Source organism: Pinus tabuliformis, chromosome 2_2 (assembly GCF_031772625.1).
Source record: "Pinus tabuliformis cultivar Carrire ecotype Pingquan chromosome 2_2, CPIR1, whole genome shotgun sequence".
Lineage (NCBI taxonomy): Eukaryota > Viridiplantae > Streptophyta > Pinopsida > Pinales > Pinaceae > Pinus > Pinus tabuliformis.
Genome location: NC_142300.1, coordinates 1,012,515,600 through 1,012,534,170, shown reverse-complemented (window position 1 = coordinate 1,012,534,170; position 18,571 = coordinate 1,012,515,600).

Sequence of the window (18,571 nt, the reverse complement as noted above, 5' to 3'; positions counted from 1 at the left end):
CGGGTAAGTTTTGATTTCATGAAAAACAATTGTTGGGTCAATTCCTGGCATTTCCTCATATGACCAGGCAAACACGTCATGGAATTCTTGAAATAGGGCCTTATATGTTTGAATTTCATCTTCCATACAAGAGGCACCTATATGAATGTTTTCAACAATTCCAGGCTTAACCAAAATGTCAATAGGAATAGTTCCGGAAATATTTCCCAAATTTAACACAGAATCAGGATTTGTCATTGGATTCTGAGGTTCCTTGACATAATCAATTGTAAAAATAGATGAAAAATCATTTTCAAACCGATCAATCTCTGGTAAAAATGAAGATCTATGATGAAGATCTTCCCATGGTAAATCATCAACACACAAGATTTCACAAATTTGCTCATTAGTGTAAACAAGTTCGGAAAATGTTGTTGAATCTGAGTTTGAAGTTGAAAGTGATTATTCATGGACCACATTCATTAAGTCAATTTTGGTCGAAGAAGGGTCAGAAAACGACTAGACGGCCTGATATGCAATTTCATATGGACTAAAAGGCATAGCATCACCAAATGGATCTATCTCAGATTCGGAAGGTACGATCCAAGGATCATCATAAACAATAGTGTCTGATGAAATCATATGAATGGTTGCAGTAGAATATGATACGTTTGGAGGAGGAAAGGAAAAAGTTCCTAGTAAACCAAAATCTTTAACTAATCCTACCCCAACATCCTTATAAGGGATAGTAGTTTTGTCGACATGCTGGATACTTTCAGAAGAGGATGGGTCGAATGAAAAGTAAGTTAGCTGGTCTATAGTTACGATCTTTCCATTATGAGGGAACTTTATAAGCCGAAATACCAATGAAACAACAGCTGTCATAGCGTAATACCAACTACGACCTAAGAAAAGGTTGTAATCTAGAGGGGCATCAACCACCTCCACATCTAGATTAACAGTTTTTCCTTCAACCCCTATAGGTAAATCCTATAGAATGCCAAAAGGATGGAACCCACGTCCATCAAAGGCCTTCAGAATTGTCGGGGATGGAACCCACGTCCACGTTGAGGCTCCCTCATCAATCACAGTCCTATAACAAGGTCTATTTTTTACTAACACTGGAATCTGGAAAGCCATTTGATGATGTAAGCGAGGTGTACTATTTTCTAGATCGAAAATTACAAGGTTCGAGTCCTGAATGTCAACAGCTCCTATAGCCAACAATAGCAACTTACGCTGTGCTAGACATGATTGCAGCACCTCCAAAGCCGACATTGTTGAAGGTGAAATAGCCAAATCTTCAACAATGATATAGTTCTGAGCAGCTCTCACATGTGGATTGAAAGCTGACTTTCGAAGTATACCCTTGGCGAGCGGTTTGATTACTAAGTCTAGGTTAGGTTTCTCGATCTGTAGTGGATCGGAACCGGGAGTTGAAGTTGATGGGTTCGAATTAGAAGATTCTGCTTCCTTAACACCAACAGGACTTTTACTTCCATAATCTTGCGATCGTGTTGCAATCCTAACATGGGACATCATCATTATGGGTTCTTCGGAGGCATTTGAGGAAGAACCTATCATCTTATTGTCTTGACTAGGAAAAGGATCCTTCAAAACAGTAGGCGTTTGGGAACCTTTGATGATTTTCGCAACCTCAGCGCGATGAGGGCAGTCTCTTGTAAAATGTTCTTTGTCTCAAATGAGACAAGGATAATGAGGTTTACGTTTCTCATCAATTGATTCCGTTTTTTATGTTTTCTCTTTCGAATTTTTATCTGTTTTATTTTTCTTCTTCCCTTTCTTTTTACCGTCGGATTTTGATTTGGCTATAGATGACTCTACAACATGAATATCGACAGAAATTTCCACGGAAGAATCTCCTATCGGGGAATCTGGTAAAGTTATGATAGGAGAAGAATTCTTGGAAGATTTCTTCTTACTTTTGGTATTAATTGTACCAATCATACCATCAACGGCATGAGACCTGTTAGCTACCTATACCAATAGGTTTCATATTTCATGATTGGCATAGAAAGTTCCAAATATGCTCTGCTTTGGTGGTCCAAAGATCCCATATTTCCATGAGAAGACAAGGTGTGTACATAAGCTTGATCTTGTCTCAATTTTGATGGATGGTCCAACAGCCTAATCTGGATCATGCCATGTTTCAATTTTCTGTGGTAGATTAGAGAAAGAAGTCTGTCCAAACTGTTTAATCTTGGCAGACCAGTAGCTTAGGTAGAGAAGTAAGGTTCCCAACTGCTTAATCTGGGACCTTGGAAGCAATAAGGGTAGTTCTAGATTAAAAATCAAAAGAAAAGCCAAGAGAAAAGAAAAGGCAAAATAAGGGTCTGCAAGTCTAAGTGCACCCTCCATGAAGAAAGAAAAAATGCTAGGCAAGTAGATGGGTAGGTAGATGGGGTTGCAGAAATGTCATTTATTTCAACTGAATCTTGTTGGTCTAGCATAAAGGAAAATCAGTGGATATAGAAGCTCCTCTTCTCCATCATGTTGCAGCAAAGTAAAGGAGCATGACTAACTCCCTTTTCTTCCCTTTCGCATTCATTACTAACATCCCTTCATCAGTTGCGTTCATGAAAGAATTTAAAGTTTTATGTTGGTTCTTATTCCTTTAAAAGCCACATTTCTTCTCTAAAATTCTTTTCATTTTGATCTACTCCCTAAGCTAAGTTGTTTTTATATAAACTTAGTGATATCACTCCTCATTCACCTCTTCCATTCATATTAACCCTTAACTTCTTATTATCTAAAATCCCCTATGTTACCCTTTCCCTATTATTATAAACACTATGGTGTATAAACCCCAAGCATTCTATAAATATCCCTTCCCCCCTGGCATTATAGCCATATGTTCACAGTCAGGGATTAAATTGACATCTTGTCAGTTTAAGAACCCAAACCCAACCCCTCTTTCCCCTTCAGAAGTTTTCTAAACCATTAAACCCTTCATTTGCAAAAGAACCTTGTAAATAAACCCATTTTCACCCCTAACCCGCTCATTTGCAAAATTACATGGAACCAACCATTTTTTCCTGTTTTACCCAAAGTTTGGCGCAAAAGCACGTTTTCATAAAATACATTGAAAAACAATACAAATCCGCCAAAATTCTAAAGTCCCCGCCGGGCGCAATTTCCAAAGAATATATTATTTTATTCCCGCCCCCTTCCGTATTGACCTGGCACATTAACGATCCGTCAACAGTTGGATCTGGCATTTTTCATCCGACGGCCCACATGCATATCGGAGCGGCCCCGATGTCCGTAAGATAGCTTCCGATATTTGTCAGAGGGTGACGTCAGGCCTCTGCCACGCGTCACCCCCAAATCGCATCGGAGCGCCCTCTAACAATTATGCTTTCGTATATAAGGCGGTGCGATATCAAACCGCTTACCATTTCCGGTTTCTGTGAACCGTCCTTGCCAACGTCACCACCACGTCATTACCGCGTCACTACTACATCACCGCTGCATCAGCGCCCCCGTTCGCCACTGCTCTGACCTGTCCGCCACCACACCATCCCCGTGGACCACTCTTAAGCCGCCACGTCGCTCGATGACGTCATGCTGATGCCATCCGACCTTGACCCCACCTGATGACGTCATGCTGACGTCATCCAAAAAAGGGCGCCAATGTTCCAAAAAATCCATATTTTGGCCAAAAAACCGTGTTTTTCGTTACTTTTGCAAAAGAGACTGTTACTCCCCCTGCATGCATTTTACGTCCAAACTGTCGCCAACCTGCAGAAATCGACCCAAGGACCGTTGGCGCGCCAAATCCACCTGCATTGTCACCATTGCCAAGCAAATTTACCAGGTATTTATCAAATTTACCTCCCCTGTGCTCGGTTGTGTCCAGAATTGTCTGAAACAAAGCTTAAAAGAGTGAAAAAACACTGAATTCACCGGCAAATTCCCTGTGGCTAACCTCCATTTTCAACTGTTGAGTCGAAATTCACCTGCAGAGCCGTGTTTATCCAAATTTTCACCAAACCTGCAGTCTGTCCGCGCATTCGTGGATTTAGACCCCGAAACTATAAAAATTCACCGTGGAGACACTTGAATCAGTCCTGATATTGGTTCAATAGTCCTCTGTACAGTATTTCAAATTGCTGCTGCTACAATTTACCCTCTGTTCCTTGCAATTCACCTCTCTATTGCAAAAACACTCCTCTGTGTGGCTCTGTTCATTAACACCAGTTCACATACCAACACAATCCTAAAGTAACCATGGATGCACCAGTAGCTCCTGTAGCCTTGAATATTGCTCCACTAAATGCCCCTCAGAGAGAATTGGAATGGCAACCATTAGCAGACCTGGATTATCAGATATCAGAAGAAATGCTAATGCACAGCAAGTACCACATCCACTTGTTAAACGAATTGAAGATTAAACATGAGGCTGGAACAGATGTATTGGGCATTTGGGATTCTTTCCTCCCTCTCTTCAAGCTCCCTCAGGTCAACCAGTTTCCTGACCTAATCCACCTATGTGCTGAATGCTACGACGCCACTCAGAGGGCTGTGATTGACCCTTCAGGCTTAGTTGTTTTCTATGTCACCCCTGAAGCCATCAGAGAGATGCTGCACTTCAAAACTGAGAAGAAATTAGTCCCTTTATCACTGGTTGATCTGATAAAGCAAGGAGCTAAATTGACAGATGCTCAGGTCACCAAACTAAATCAATTGTACATTGACTCTGACACTGTGAAGTACCCTCCCATTTCTCATGTTTACCTCAACCAATTGGGCAGGGACCTTGTAGATATGATCAGTCCCATTCTGGGCTATAATTCAATTGAGTTTGTTGATGAAACTGTGTTGGTGATGATGCTCATGTTTTCCCCTGGCAAGTCTCCAATCTGCTATGACTATGCCACCTACATATCTGACAAAATACATGAGCAATTGATGAACTTGTCAAGAGAAAGGGTGTTCAGATACACCTCCTACATCTACCACTTAATTTTGTATTATCAACATGAGAAATTTCATTTTTCTATGAAGAGAGTGGATTCACAAGGAAATCCAAGGTCAGTGGTTTATTGGTCCTCTGCCTTCCACTGCAGATCTTGTTCTCCATATACTTATTGTGAGTTTATAGACCTTTTCATCCACCCAGCCATGTCTCTGCTCATGAGCTCACCTCCTCCTAGACTAACTGATGAGATGCAGAGGATTCTTCAGCTGTCCAAGGCATACAACATTGGGGATTGGTACTATTACCAACACCACACAGTCATCAGAATATATGGGTGTGAGTTGCCCCCATACATATTTCCCAGATATGTGCCCATGAGATTATTTGCCCTTGAATATTTCAGGCAGTTTGGGAATGCTGATATACTACATTTTTCAGGGAAAGGCAAGAAAGCACAGCTCAATGTAAGAAACCAATTAGGCCACTTCATTTACAACAAAAGGGAGGAAGGTTGGAAAGAAGCAGACAAAATGCTAGAATCCCTTGGCCTACAGACCAGTTTCCTTTGGAAACCTTATGACCCCAATCACTTCATAACTTTAAGAAGGGTCAAATATAGGCTATCCGGTTATGACCATGTAAGGTTGCCTCACATAGAAAAGTATGAAAATCAAATTAAGTGGAGGAGAGGAACCTTAGAGGAGGCTGCCACACAAGACGATTTAAATCAAAGAGCAGTTAAAAATATCCAAAAGATGGCTGACTTAGAGCTTTGTGCACAGGTATTTTCTCTTCCAGGCACTCAAGTGGGAGCAGCTGCCTCATCCTCCAAAGCACAACAGCAAACAGCCAAAGCTACTGATCAAACCTCTAGCAAAGGCAAAGAGAAAGAGATGGAGCTAGAGCAGCCGCCTCATGAAGAAATGCAGCTTGAAGAGGTACAACAATAGGAAATGCAGCAACAACAACAGGTAGAACAACAACAAGAGGGGCAGCAAGAAAAGGAGAAACCAAGACAACAAGAAAATACATCACAGGCCCCAATTTCCACTAAGCAGCCACCACAACAATTTGTGCCTCCTCGGCAGGAAACAACAATAGAGGCCTCAGTCCTCCAAACCCCGCAAAAAGAAGACATAAGCAGAAAGAGGGACAGAGAGACTCCCCTCACAACATCAACAACTCATGGGGAGAAAAGACACAGGATGAATCCCCTCTCAGAGGAAGAAATGCCTATAGGGAAATCTTTGGGCATGGGCCCACCAAGTATGGAAGCCCAAGAAAGTTCCTTCCAGCAGGAATAAGAGAGGACAGTGGGAGGAGAAGTCAGCTCCTCAACCCATCAGACATAAAGTGAACTGAGCATCAAACAGCAGTTCATTGACATAAAGAAGAGGAATGAGCCCATAAAAATACAGCTATATAATCATTTGTTGAAAATGGCTCCCACTAACCAGCAAAGACTAATGTCTGCATATGATGTCCATGAAGGCAAAATGATCATGAGCCACTTCATGCCAACTGCGTTGCAACCACAGTCCCCTGCAGACTACTTGAGGACCAATCTTGAGGTCCTTGCCAAGGACATCCACCCGATGGATCAAATTGAACTACATAAGCAAACGGGTGAGATGGTGTATGCCTCCTTGGAAGATAAGACATTAGTGAACTACAGGCTAGAAAATAGCCTAAACAACACTACTGCCCAACTTGAGTTGGAGAGAGCATCCTCCCAAGCAAAAGACAATAGAATCAAAGCCTTAGAGGAGATAATCATAGAGCTTGGGCATGATCCCAAAGACACCAAAGCCATCCAAGCACTGTTGAAATTAAGAGATGCAGATATGGCAGCACTAAGGAAAATGATTAAAGTCCCAGCAACTATTCACCCACAAACTGAAGAAGTTTCCCAGCTGAGACATGACCAAGATGTAGCAGCCATGCTGGTCTCATTATACAAACAGCTGATCCTGACACAGGAGAAATTGGGAGAATCTGAGGCTGCATTGCAGGCAGCATTGCAACAGAAGGAAGGAGGCCAAACATCTCAGCCTCCTCCAGAAATAATCAACCTGGACGAACCTCCTAAGACTACTGCTCCTCCTACTGAACAGGCAGCACCATCTACATCAAGACCAACACCAACAACAGAGCAGGCTCCAAGCCTGGATATGCAGAAGCTAAGGAGTGAAATCCAAGCCCTGGAAGCCCGAATGACAGAACTAAATGAGGCCAGGGAGAACTTAGCCAAGTTGAATGAAAGATATGATAAATCCAAGAAGACTGTAGCTGAGAAAGGAAGAGAGATAAAGGCTCTCAAAGAGAGGATAAAGGAGTTGGAGAAGGAGCTCACACTTGACAAAGTGACAGCTGAGCTCAAGAAAGTCCTATGGGCCAACATTGGCCAATCCATAACTGATCAATGGCAATACATTAAGACCATTCATGAGCAAATAGAGCTCATAGGGAAAGCACAGAGGGAAATCCAGAGAGCAAGGAAATCTCTAGGAAATATGCCTGAGGTTGCCAACAGAATGATTAATGTGCTCAATAACAGAACAAGTGCTCAGTTGGCGACAATGGGAATCACAAGCAGAACTGAGACCATCCAGCTGGTAAAGAGGGTCCTTACACTGAGAAGCCTGGTACAAACGCTGGAAAGAAGAAGCCAGGACATGCAGACAGAGGTAAATAAGTTCATGGACAAGTTCACAGCACTACAGGGCAAAGGCCTTCCTAGCTTACTGAACAACGCAGGGAGACTACTTTCACATGAGCATTATGCCAAGAGGGTCAATACATTCACTACTAATCAGATCACTGAAAGGCCCAGTACCTCAGAAGAAACGGGACCAGCAACAGGACAAAGTCTCTACAAGAGGGTAGAGAACTTATTCTTTATAATGAATGAAATTAAACATCTGTTTGAAGTGCCTCCAAACTTCTACAAATACACAGAGGCAGATGAGACTTTAGAGGAAATTCTGAGACATCAATTGCCCACACAGGAATGGTGGACTAAGGCGATACAGATGATATTATAGACAAGAAGCCATTCACTAAGTTTTTCATCAAAAAATATAAGTGATCATGCACAGGAAAATTTTGATAAAATCAGCATGCATGGAGAAGAATGGGCTGAGCCAACTCAGCAAAACTATTCGGCCACCAAAGCAGCAGTGACAGTCACAGGTGACAGGGCCGAAAAGCTACAGGAGGACAGAGCTACAAAGACACGTCATTCATCATTTATAACAGAGCGTTCAACCGACTCAATGGCCTCCAAAGGTCAAAAAGTTTTCTGACAGCATTAAAGAGCATTTATGTTGTATTCAAAGCTGTAATAACTTCTTATCTGTTGTTCTGTACAAGTTGGTGAACATATTTATTTCTCAGATGACTCAACGCTTCAGATATTTTGTATCACCGCTTGTATATATTCCCCCCTCGCATAAGCTTGCAGGGGTTGTTGTTGATTTCTTTTCTAGAGTTCTTATGCTGTAAATTTTCAGAGAATTAATACAAAGCTGATGGAATTTCCAAAGCTCTGCGTTACCTGAGGCATTGTGGTGTTTTTGCTGAATGTTACAGGATTCCTGCGTATTTCATGGTTCAATAAGTTTTCTTAAAACTCTTTGTTATGTGTTTTTGTCATCTTTTCATAGCTCATTCATGTTCTGTGTTTCACAGTTAATGGCAAGGAAAAAGAATAGTTCTAGGATTTAATCACAGATTACCCTGAACTCAATTTATGCTATTATAAATGTTTTTTCTTCAGTTATAGTAATAAAGGTGTAATTCTTAATTGTTGCACCTCCACGCTATATCTTTCACAGTGATTATTGTTTCAGGAATTCAAGTCTGCTCCTGCGCAGTATATCTCTTTCTCACACTCCCAGCTTAGTGGAAAATTCTTAATTGCTTTTCACTGGTTAAACACACTTCACCATCACAATTTCAAGTTTGTTTCATGAAGTATTTAAAAGGCCATGTAGTTTCAGCAACTCAACTTAATATTTCAAACAACCTGTAGCCACAGACTCCATAGCCCAATGGATTAGAACTATCTGAAGATTTCCACCTTAGGTATAGAAAGATATCCCTCAACCAAAACATAAACCAAACCCTGAACTCATAACTAGCCTAAAATCTTCACAAAACAGATTCAAACCTTAAAGAGACAGCCCTCTCTGATTACAGTGTGGCTAGAAGCTGTAATCCAAAGATTGGTTAGTGGTTACCCCGGCCGTATTCCCTTGGGAGTCAAAGGGAACAACCTGGGTGTTAACATAATTGGCGACTCCACTGGGGACTTCCTCAGGATTTTCTAATTTCTGTATATTTCTTTAAGTTGCTTCAGTCTATTTCCACGCTAGCTTTAAGATATACACAATCACTCCAAAATCTTGTCTGGCCCTTGTAGACACAAAAATATTCCAAAAAACATACTCAAAAATAAGTTCAGAAGTTGGCTCCCAAGAAGAATCCACGATATACAAGGTCAAATCTTGACCCAAATCCACCAACTATTTTTGAAAATCCTAATACAATCCCTAAGATCATTAGGAAGTAGCAGGGACAGGAAACTCTCGCTGATTCAAGTCCTGAGACAGCTCATCCAAACCCGGTTCCAACTCCAATCAAGGTTCTATTTCAGTCTACCCTTGATTCCCCCAGTTCACCCTCCACCTCTCAAAGCCCTCCTTTCACACCTCCATCCACTGCACATATTCCCTTGACCAACACTCTAGTTTCTACCGTTCCCATTACCCCTGTTGTACCATTCATTCATGTTATCCCAGTTATCCCTGTCAACCCTATAAATCCTGTAAATATGGCTAATAGATATGCACCCCTGCAGTTGCCTGCTAATGCTGCGGCTCTACCTTAGGACTACCAATCCAAGATCTCATATTTTGACTCCACTGGCCCTTTCACAGCAATTCAGCATGCCAGAAGGATGCAAGACCATTTTGAGAACGATGAAATAGATGATGACAGTGTGAGAATGAAAATCTTTGTTCAGAGCCTGACAGGGATGTAAGAACTTGGTTTAGATCACTGGCTGCAAATACCATCACAACTCCTGATGAGCTTTATCAAGCCTTTACTAACAGGTGGGAGAAAAAGAAATATCCCCTGCACATACTTGGTGAATATGATACAATCAAACGAGGTCCTCAAGAGACCGTTTTGGAGTATTGTGCAAGATTCAACAACGTATATAACGCAATACCACAGAATTTAAGACCTCCTCCTGATTTAGCCTTGTACAAATTTCCTGATGGTTTTGACCCTGATATGGCATATCAGTTGAAGGAAAGAGCTCCTGAAACCATTGAAGATGCCCAAAAGGTTGTTGTCACAGTAGAGGCTAACCTGATTGCCAAAAGAAACAGGGCAATATTGGAAAAGAGAACCACCTTCAAAGAAGAACCCTCAGCCTTTGATCAAAAACTAGATGCAATACTCACTGGTATGAAGAGATTGGGGGATAGAGTAGAATCAGTTGAGAGAAAGTCATCATGGGAAGCACCACAAAATAACCCTATCAGGAATCCAAATTTTAGGAGAAATCAAAGCCCAAACATTGGCAAAACCGGTTCTGATCTAGACATAAGGCCTCCTTTCCAGGAAAACTATACTGAGGCATCCACTTCAAATGAGGAAACAGATGACACCCACATTAACCTGATGGGCCTGAATGATCAGCAACAAGTTTTTCTGAGTCAAGAAGATCATAAGGATGATGACATTCAACAATTCCAAACCAGGTCAGGTGAGTCATTTGACTTTAAACAAGGATATGACACAGCTGTTTATGAAGTTCATAAGCAATACAAGCTAAGAAGCAGAACTATAAATATAACACAGCCTGAAAAAACAAAGGATAGCCAGGAGCCTAAGGAAGCTATTGTCACAGAACAAAGTGACAAAACTGGTCCAATTATAGATGAGGTAACAATAGAAGAAGTAACTCAAACATCCCCCTCAAAACAGCAACCAGTAGATACAACACCCTTCCAGCACAACCCTAGCAACATTTCTCAAAAGACAAGTAAGAGGGATAAGCCTCAAGATCAAAAGGAGAATCAAGAGGAGGGCATCAAGGATTCCATTGAAAAGGAAAGGGCTATTAACCAAAATACCAAGACCCTATCTGAAAGACCCTTTGACTTAGAAGCTGAAATTGGAAAATTGAAGGTAGCTATTCCTCTTTTAGAACTAGCCAAGCATGACATTTATAGACAACAAATCAAGAAGTCCCTTCAAATTACTCGTAATAAAGATAATTTCAATGTGTTGGATGACACCCCAGAATTGCTATTCGGTCCAGAGGTCGATGGAAAGACAGCAGTTACAGGGATCTTACCTTTCTATGTCAGCCTGCATGTTCATGATAAGATACTACACAATGTAATGTTTGACTCAGGTGCCTCTCACAACTTGATGCCTAAATCAGTCATGGAAAGATTGAATCTAGATATTACAAGACCATATAAGGACCTATTCTCATTTGACTCCAGCCAAGTTAAGTGTTTAGGTCTCATAAAAGATCTCTGTGTCTCACTCGTCCAATATCCCAATAAGACAATCCTGATGGATGTTGTAGTTGCTGATATCCCACCCAAATATGGGATGCTGTTATCAAGATCATGGGGGGCTACAATTAGACATGTCGTATGCAACCATCTCAGTCTTTGGTCAACCCAAGAGGTTATATAGAGAGTCACTTATGAAATACATGGTCAGCAGTGAAGAAAAACCTCAAAACTTTCCATATATGCTGTCCATTCTGATATAGATTCATATATTCTCTTCAATCATAATTCAGGTATTACAAATGATGATGAAACCAACACACTCAAACAAGATCAGGACATTAATGAACAAGCTGCTGCTCTAGAAATAAAGCTGATCCAATCAAGTGATGAGACTGTCCTAAAAGACACAACTAAATGAAAAACCGGAACTTCAACTCACAATCCCAGATCACAGAGAAGTTATTAAGTCTCCCCTAGAACAAGAGATCCTATGGTTCCTTGAATTTGATGGGTCAGTCAACAAATTAGGGGCAGGAGCTGGAGTTTGGATACATAATGAACTAAATAGTCATGCACAAGGTCGAGCCTATAGACTAAATTTCAGATGCACTAATAACATGGCAGAATATGAAGCTCTTCTACTAGGCCTCAAACTGGTAAAGTCTTTACAAGCCACAAAAGTTTCAATACTAGGAGATTCAGACCTAGTTGTCCAACAAGTAAAGGGTAATTTTGTCACCAATGACAAAAGACTGAGATCTTATAGATCTGCTGCTGCTGAAATACTAAAATCCTTCACCGAATTCCAAATCACCAAAATCTCTAGAGACCATAATCTTCATGCTCACAGTTTGGCCACATTTGCAAGTACCTGCAAGCTACCTTTTGAGCCCCACCACCGCTTTACAGCTGAGGTAAAACACAGACCTTCTGTCCCAAACAATGTCAAGGACTGGCAAGTATTTGAAGATGATACACAAATAAATAATTTCTTGACCTTGCAACAAGAATTTGCAGGACTAAATATTGACACTGAAAGAGCAAGTCAATCACAAATACTTGAAAGAGCAAGTCAATCACAAATACTTGATCAACAGAACCACAAACCAATATCACCCAAAACAGCTAACCAAAAGCTACATCCAACAGTTTTCAACAAAGACAACATACAAGAAATTCAACAAATTAGTTGTGAAGAAATAGCTGGTGCTGAAGCTGAAGTGATACAATTGAAAGACAATTTTCTTCCAACAGGCCTAACTCCACTAGAGGATATTTTTGACTCAAATGATGTCCCTAGAAAACCAAAAATGCAGCCCCTTAACTCTGCCATTGAAGAATGCAACATTGGAACTGTTGAAAAACCCAAGATAATAAAATTGTCTGCGTCCTTACCTCCTGATCAGAAGCCCAAATACATTGACCTTTTCAAAGAGTTTCAAGATGTCTTTGCATGGAGTTATGAGGATTTAAAATCCTATGACACCTCTGTTATCCAACACACCATCCCTCTCAAGCCAAATCAAAAGCCATTTAAGCAAAAATTGAGAAGAATAAACCCTATGCTTCTCCCTGCAATTGAGAAAGAGGTACAAAAAATGTTTAAAGCTGGTATCATAGCACCAATCAGGTTTTCTGATTGGATCTCAAATTTGGTGCCCACAAGAAAGAAAACTGGTGAAATAAGACTTTGTGTTGATCTTAGAAACCTAAACCAAGTGTCCCTCAAAGACAACTATCCCTTACCTAAGATGGATCACATTCTCCAAAGAGTGGTAGGGGCCTCAAGGATCTCATTACTTGATGGATTCTCAGGCTTTAATCAAATCCTAGTACACCCTGATGATCAAGACAAAACTGCATTCACAACCCCATGGGGAACTTTCAAATATGTAAAAATGCCTTTCGGATTGAAAAATGCAGGGGCAACATTTCAAAGGGCAATGGATATTGCTTTTGCCAAAGAGATTCATGACTTTCTTGTCATTTATTTGGATGACCTTACACCTTTCTCAAAATCTGACCAAGAACACTTGAAGCATTTAAGGCAGATCTTCTTAACATGTAGGAAATATGGAATTTCCTTGAATCCCAAGAAGTCTCTATTTGGTTTGGAAGAAGGTAAGCTGTTAGGGCATATCATTTCAAAGGATGGCATAAGAATTGACCCAGATAGGATACAAGCTATCTTACAAATGCCCCACCCAAGAAACATCAAAGAATTGCAAGCTTTCTTAGGGAAGATCAATTTCTTAAGAAGGTTTATCCCAAACTTAGCAGAACTGATCAGATTATTGAACAACATGCTAAAAAAGGATTCAAAAGTGAAATGGATAGTAGAAGCAAATCAAGCCTTTGAAGGTATAAAATTGGCCCTTACCCAAACCCCAGTCTTAACAAATCCCCAATTTGATAGAGAATTTATCATTTTCTCTTTTGCCTCCCAGCATACTATTGTTGATGTTTTATTACAGAAAGATGACGAAGGAAATGAGAAACCCATTGCTTTCTTTAGTAGAGCTCTTAGAGATGCACCTCTGAAATATCAGATCATGGAGAAACAAGCTTATGCTTTGGTCAAAGCCATTAAAGATTTCAGGATTTATATCCTTTATTCCCATGTTATAGCTTATGTGCCAAGTCCCATTGTGAAAGACATACTCACTCAAGAAAACTTAGAGGGCAGAAGAGGAAAATGGATTGCCAACATTTTGGAATTTGATATTGAAATAAAACCTACAAAACTAATAAAAGCGCAAGGTTTGGCCAAACTAATGACAGAAGCAAACTTCCAAGCCTTAGACATAAACCAGCTGGACAATGAACCGGAGCTGGCGACTCCAAAGATCAATGTAGCCTTTGAAAAATCCCCTTGGTATTCTGATATCTGTTATGTGTTACAAAACCTGTGTGCTCCCCCAGGATTGTCCAGAACTAAATGTAGGTTCCTAAAAATGAAATCTTCAAGATTTTGTGTTATGGATGGCAATTTGCTTTGGAAAAACCATGAGGGTATATTGTTAAACTGCCTGATTGAGAATGAGACTAACAATGTCACCAAAGAATTTCATGCAGGTGACTGTGGTGGACACTTGTATTGGAAGTCCACTGTGGATAAGATACTGAGGGCTGGTTACTATTGGCCCACTGTTTTCTCTGATGTCAAGAAATCTACCACCTCATGTCATAAATGTCAAGTGTTTGAGGGAAAGAGAAAGTTACTGCCACTTCCTTTGAGGCCTATTGCAACAGAGAGACCTTTTCAACAATGGGGCTTGGATTTCATTGGGGAAATTCACCCTCATCTTCAGGCCAACATAGATGGATTTTAACAGCTACAAACTACTTTACTAAATGGATTGAAGCTGTTCCATGCAGACAAGCAAATGATTCCACTATCATTCAGTTCCTTGAGACTAATATTCTTTCTAGATTTGGTTGTCTTGATAAAATAATAACAGACAATGCTGCTGCCTTCAGATCTAAGAAGATGGTGAATTTATGCCACAAATTTCACATTACCTTGGGCCATTCCACTGCATACTATCCCCAAGGAAATGGTCTTGCTGAATCATCAAATAAAATCCTTGTAAACATCATAAAGAAAGTGTTGGAAGAAAATAAAAAGAACTGGCATAAGAAGCTGGTCAATGCCTTATGGGCAGATAGACTAACAACCAAGAGATCAATTGGGATCAGCCCATATGAGTTAGTTTATGGATTAGAAGCCAAATTTCCTTCATCACTAGGGATCCCTGTCATGAAACTTCTTCAAGAAAGCCAGGCAAAACCAAATGATGTGCAAAGAAGGGTAAATCAAATTATATGTTTGCAGCAAACTAGAGACCAAGTCTATCACAGGGTTCAAGTTTTACAAGAAAAGTTAAAGAAGCCTTTGACAGAAGGACTAAGGCTGAAGATTTCAACATAGGTGAAAGTCCTCAAGTGGGATTCAAGAAGGGAAGATAAAGGAAAACATGGAAATTTGATTCCCTTTGGAGAGGACCATTTGCTGTTCAAGCAGTGCAAGGAAACAATACTTACCTCCTTAGGAATCTTGATGAAACTGATTTGGATGAAGGTCCTGTGAATGGCAGGATGTTGAAGCACTATTTTGACTACTATCCATAAGTGCAGCCTATGTTTCCCTTGTACATATTCAGGTGTATATATTATTTTCTGTTAAAAATGTAAAAATGCAGTTTCTCAAGTTTTATAAGTTCTTAGCAAAAGGCAAATAAGTTCAGAGATTTACCAAGATGGGAAGAGCACAATTTTGGCATTTCAAAGAGAAGTACTCCAAGTTTTGATACAAAAAGTCAAGGGCCAAGGCATTCTGACCTGCTGTTCTTGGTCTTTCAAATGGAAAAACCATCCCCATGTGGAGCCACTGTTAGCTACCTATACCAATAGGTTTCATATTTCATGATTGGCACAGAAAGTTCCAAATATGCTTTGCTTTGGTGATCCAAATATCCCATATTTCCATGAGAAGACAAGGTGTGTACATAAGCTTGATCTTGTCTCAATTTTGATGGATGGTCCAACAACCTAATATGGATCATGCCATGTTTCAATTTTCTGTGGTAGATTAGAGAAAGAAGTCTGTCTAAATTGTTTAATCTTGGCAGACCAGTAGCTTAGGTAGAGAAGTAAGGTTCCCAACTGCTTAATCTGGGACCTTGGAAGCAATAAGGGTAGTTCTAGATTAAAAATCAAAAGAAAAAGCCAAGAGAAAAGAAAAGGCAAAATAAGGGTCTGCAAGTCTAAGTGCACCCTCCATGAAGAAACAAAAAATGCTAGACAAGTAGATGGGTAGGTAGATGGGGTTGCAGAAACATCATTTATTTCAACTGAATCTTGTTGGTCTAGCATAAAGGAAAATCAGTGGATAGAGAAGCTCCTCTTCTCCATCATGTTGCAACAAAGTAAAGGAGCATGACTAACTCCCTTTCTTCCCTTTCACATTCATTACTAACATCCCTTCATCAGTTGCGTTCATGAAAGAATTTAAGGTTTTATGTTGGTTCTTATTCCTTTAAAAGCCACATTTCTTGTCTAAAATTATTTTCATTTTGATATACTCCCTAAGCTAAGTTGTTTTTATATAAACTTAGTGATATCACTCCTCATTCACCTCTTCCATTCATATTAACCCCTAACTTCTTATTATCTAAAATCCCCTATGTTACCCTTTCCCTATTATTATAAACACTATGGTGTATAAACCCCAAGCATTCTATAAATATCCCTTCCCCCCTGGCATTATAGCCATATGTTCACAGTCAGGGATTAAATTGACATCTAGTCAGTTTAAGAACCCAAACCCAACCCCTCTTTCCCCTTCAGAAGTTTTCTAAACCATTAAACCCTTCATTTGCAAAAGAACCTTGTAAATAAACTCATTTTCACCCCTAACCCGCTCATTTGCAAAATTACATGGAACCAACCACTTTTTCCTATTTTACCCAAAGTTTGGCGCAAAAGGACGTTTTCATAAAATACATTGAAAAACAATACAAATTCGCCAAAATTCTAAAGTCCCCGCCGGGCGCAATTTCCAAAGAATATATTATTTTATTCCCGCCCCCTTCCGTATTGACCTGGCACATTAACGATCCGTCAACCGTCGGATCTGGCCTTTTTCATCCGACGGCCCACATGCATATCGGAGCGGCCCCGACGTCCGTAAGATAGCTTCCGATATTTGTCAAAGGGTGACGTCAAGCCTCTGCCACGCGTCACACCCAAATCGCATCGGAGCGCCCTCTAACAATTCTGCTTCCGTATATAAGGCGGTGCGATATCAAACCGCTTACCGTTTCCGGTTTCTTTGAACCCTCCTTGCCAACGTCACCACCACGTCATTACCGCGTCACTACTACATCACCGCCGCGTCAGCGCCCCCGTCCGCCACTGCTCTGACCTGTCCGCCACCTCACCATCCCCGTGGACCACTCTTAAGCCGCCACGTCGCTCGATGACGTCATCCGACCTTGACCCCCCTGATGACGTCATGCTGACGTCATCCAAAAAAGGGCGCCAATGTTCCAAAAATCCATATTTTTTTCCAAAAAACCGTGCTTTTCGTTACTTTTGCAAAAGAGACTGTTACTCGCGCTGCATGCATTTTACGTCCAAACTGTCGCCAACCTACAGAAATCGACCCAAGGACCGTTGGCGCGCCAAATCCACCTGCATTGTCACCATTTCCAAGCAAATTTACCAGGTATTTATCAAATTTACCTCCCCTGTGCTCGGTTGTGTCCAGAATTGTCTGAAACAAAGCTTAAAAGAGTGAAAAAACACTGAATTCACAGGCAAATTCCATGTGGCTAACCTCCATTTTCAACTGTTGAGTCGAAATTCACCCGCAGAGCCGTTTTTATCCAAATTTTCACCAAACCTGCAGTCTGTCCACGCATTCGTGGATTTAGACCCCGAAACTATAAAAATTCACCGTGGAGACACTTGAATCAGTCCTGATATTGGTTCAATAGTCCTCTGTGCAGTATTTCAAATTGCTGCTGCTACAATTTACCCTTTGTTCCTTGCTATTCACCTCTCTATTGCAAAAACACTCCTCTGTGTGGCTATGTTCATTAACACCAGTTCACATACCAACACAATCCTAAAGTAACCATGGATGCACCAGTAGCTCCTGTAGCCTTGAGTATTGCTCCACTAAATTCCCCTCAGAGAGAATTGGAATGGCAACCGTTAGCAGACCTGGATTATCAGATATCAGAAGAAATGCTAATGCACAGCAAGTACCACATCCACTTGTTAAACGAATTGAAGATTAAACATGAGGCTGGAACAGATGTATTGGGCATTTGGGATTCTTTCCTCCCTCTCTTCAAGCTCCCTCAGGTCAACCAGTTTCCTGACCTAATCCAGCTATGTGCTGAATGCTACGACGCCACTCAGAGGGCTGTGATTGACCCTTCAGGCTCAGTTGTTTTCTATGTCACCCCTGAAGCCATCAGAGAGATGCTGCACTTCAAAACTGAGAAGAAATTAGTCCCTTTATCACTGGTTGATATGATAAAGCAAGGAGCTAAATTAACAGATGCTCAGGTCACCAAACTAAATAAATTGTACA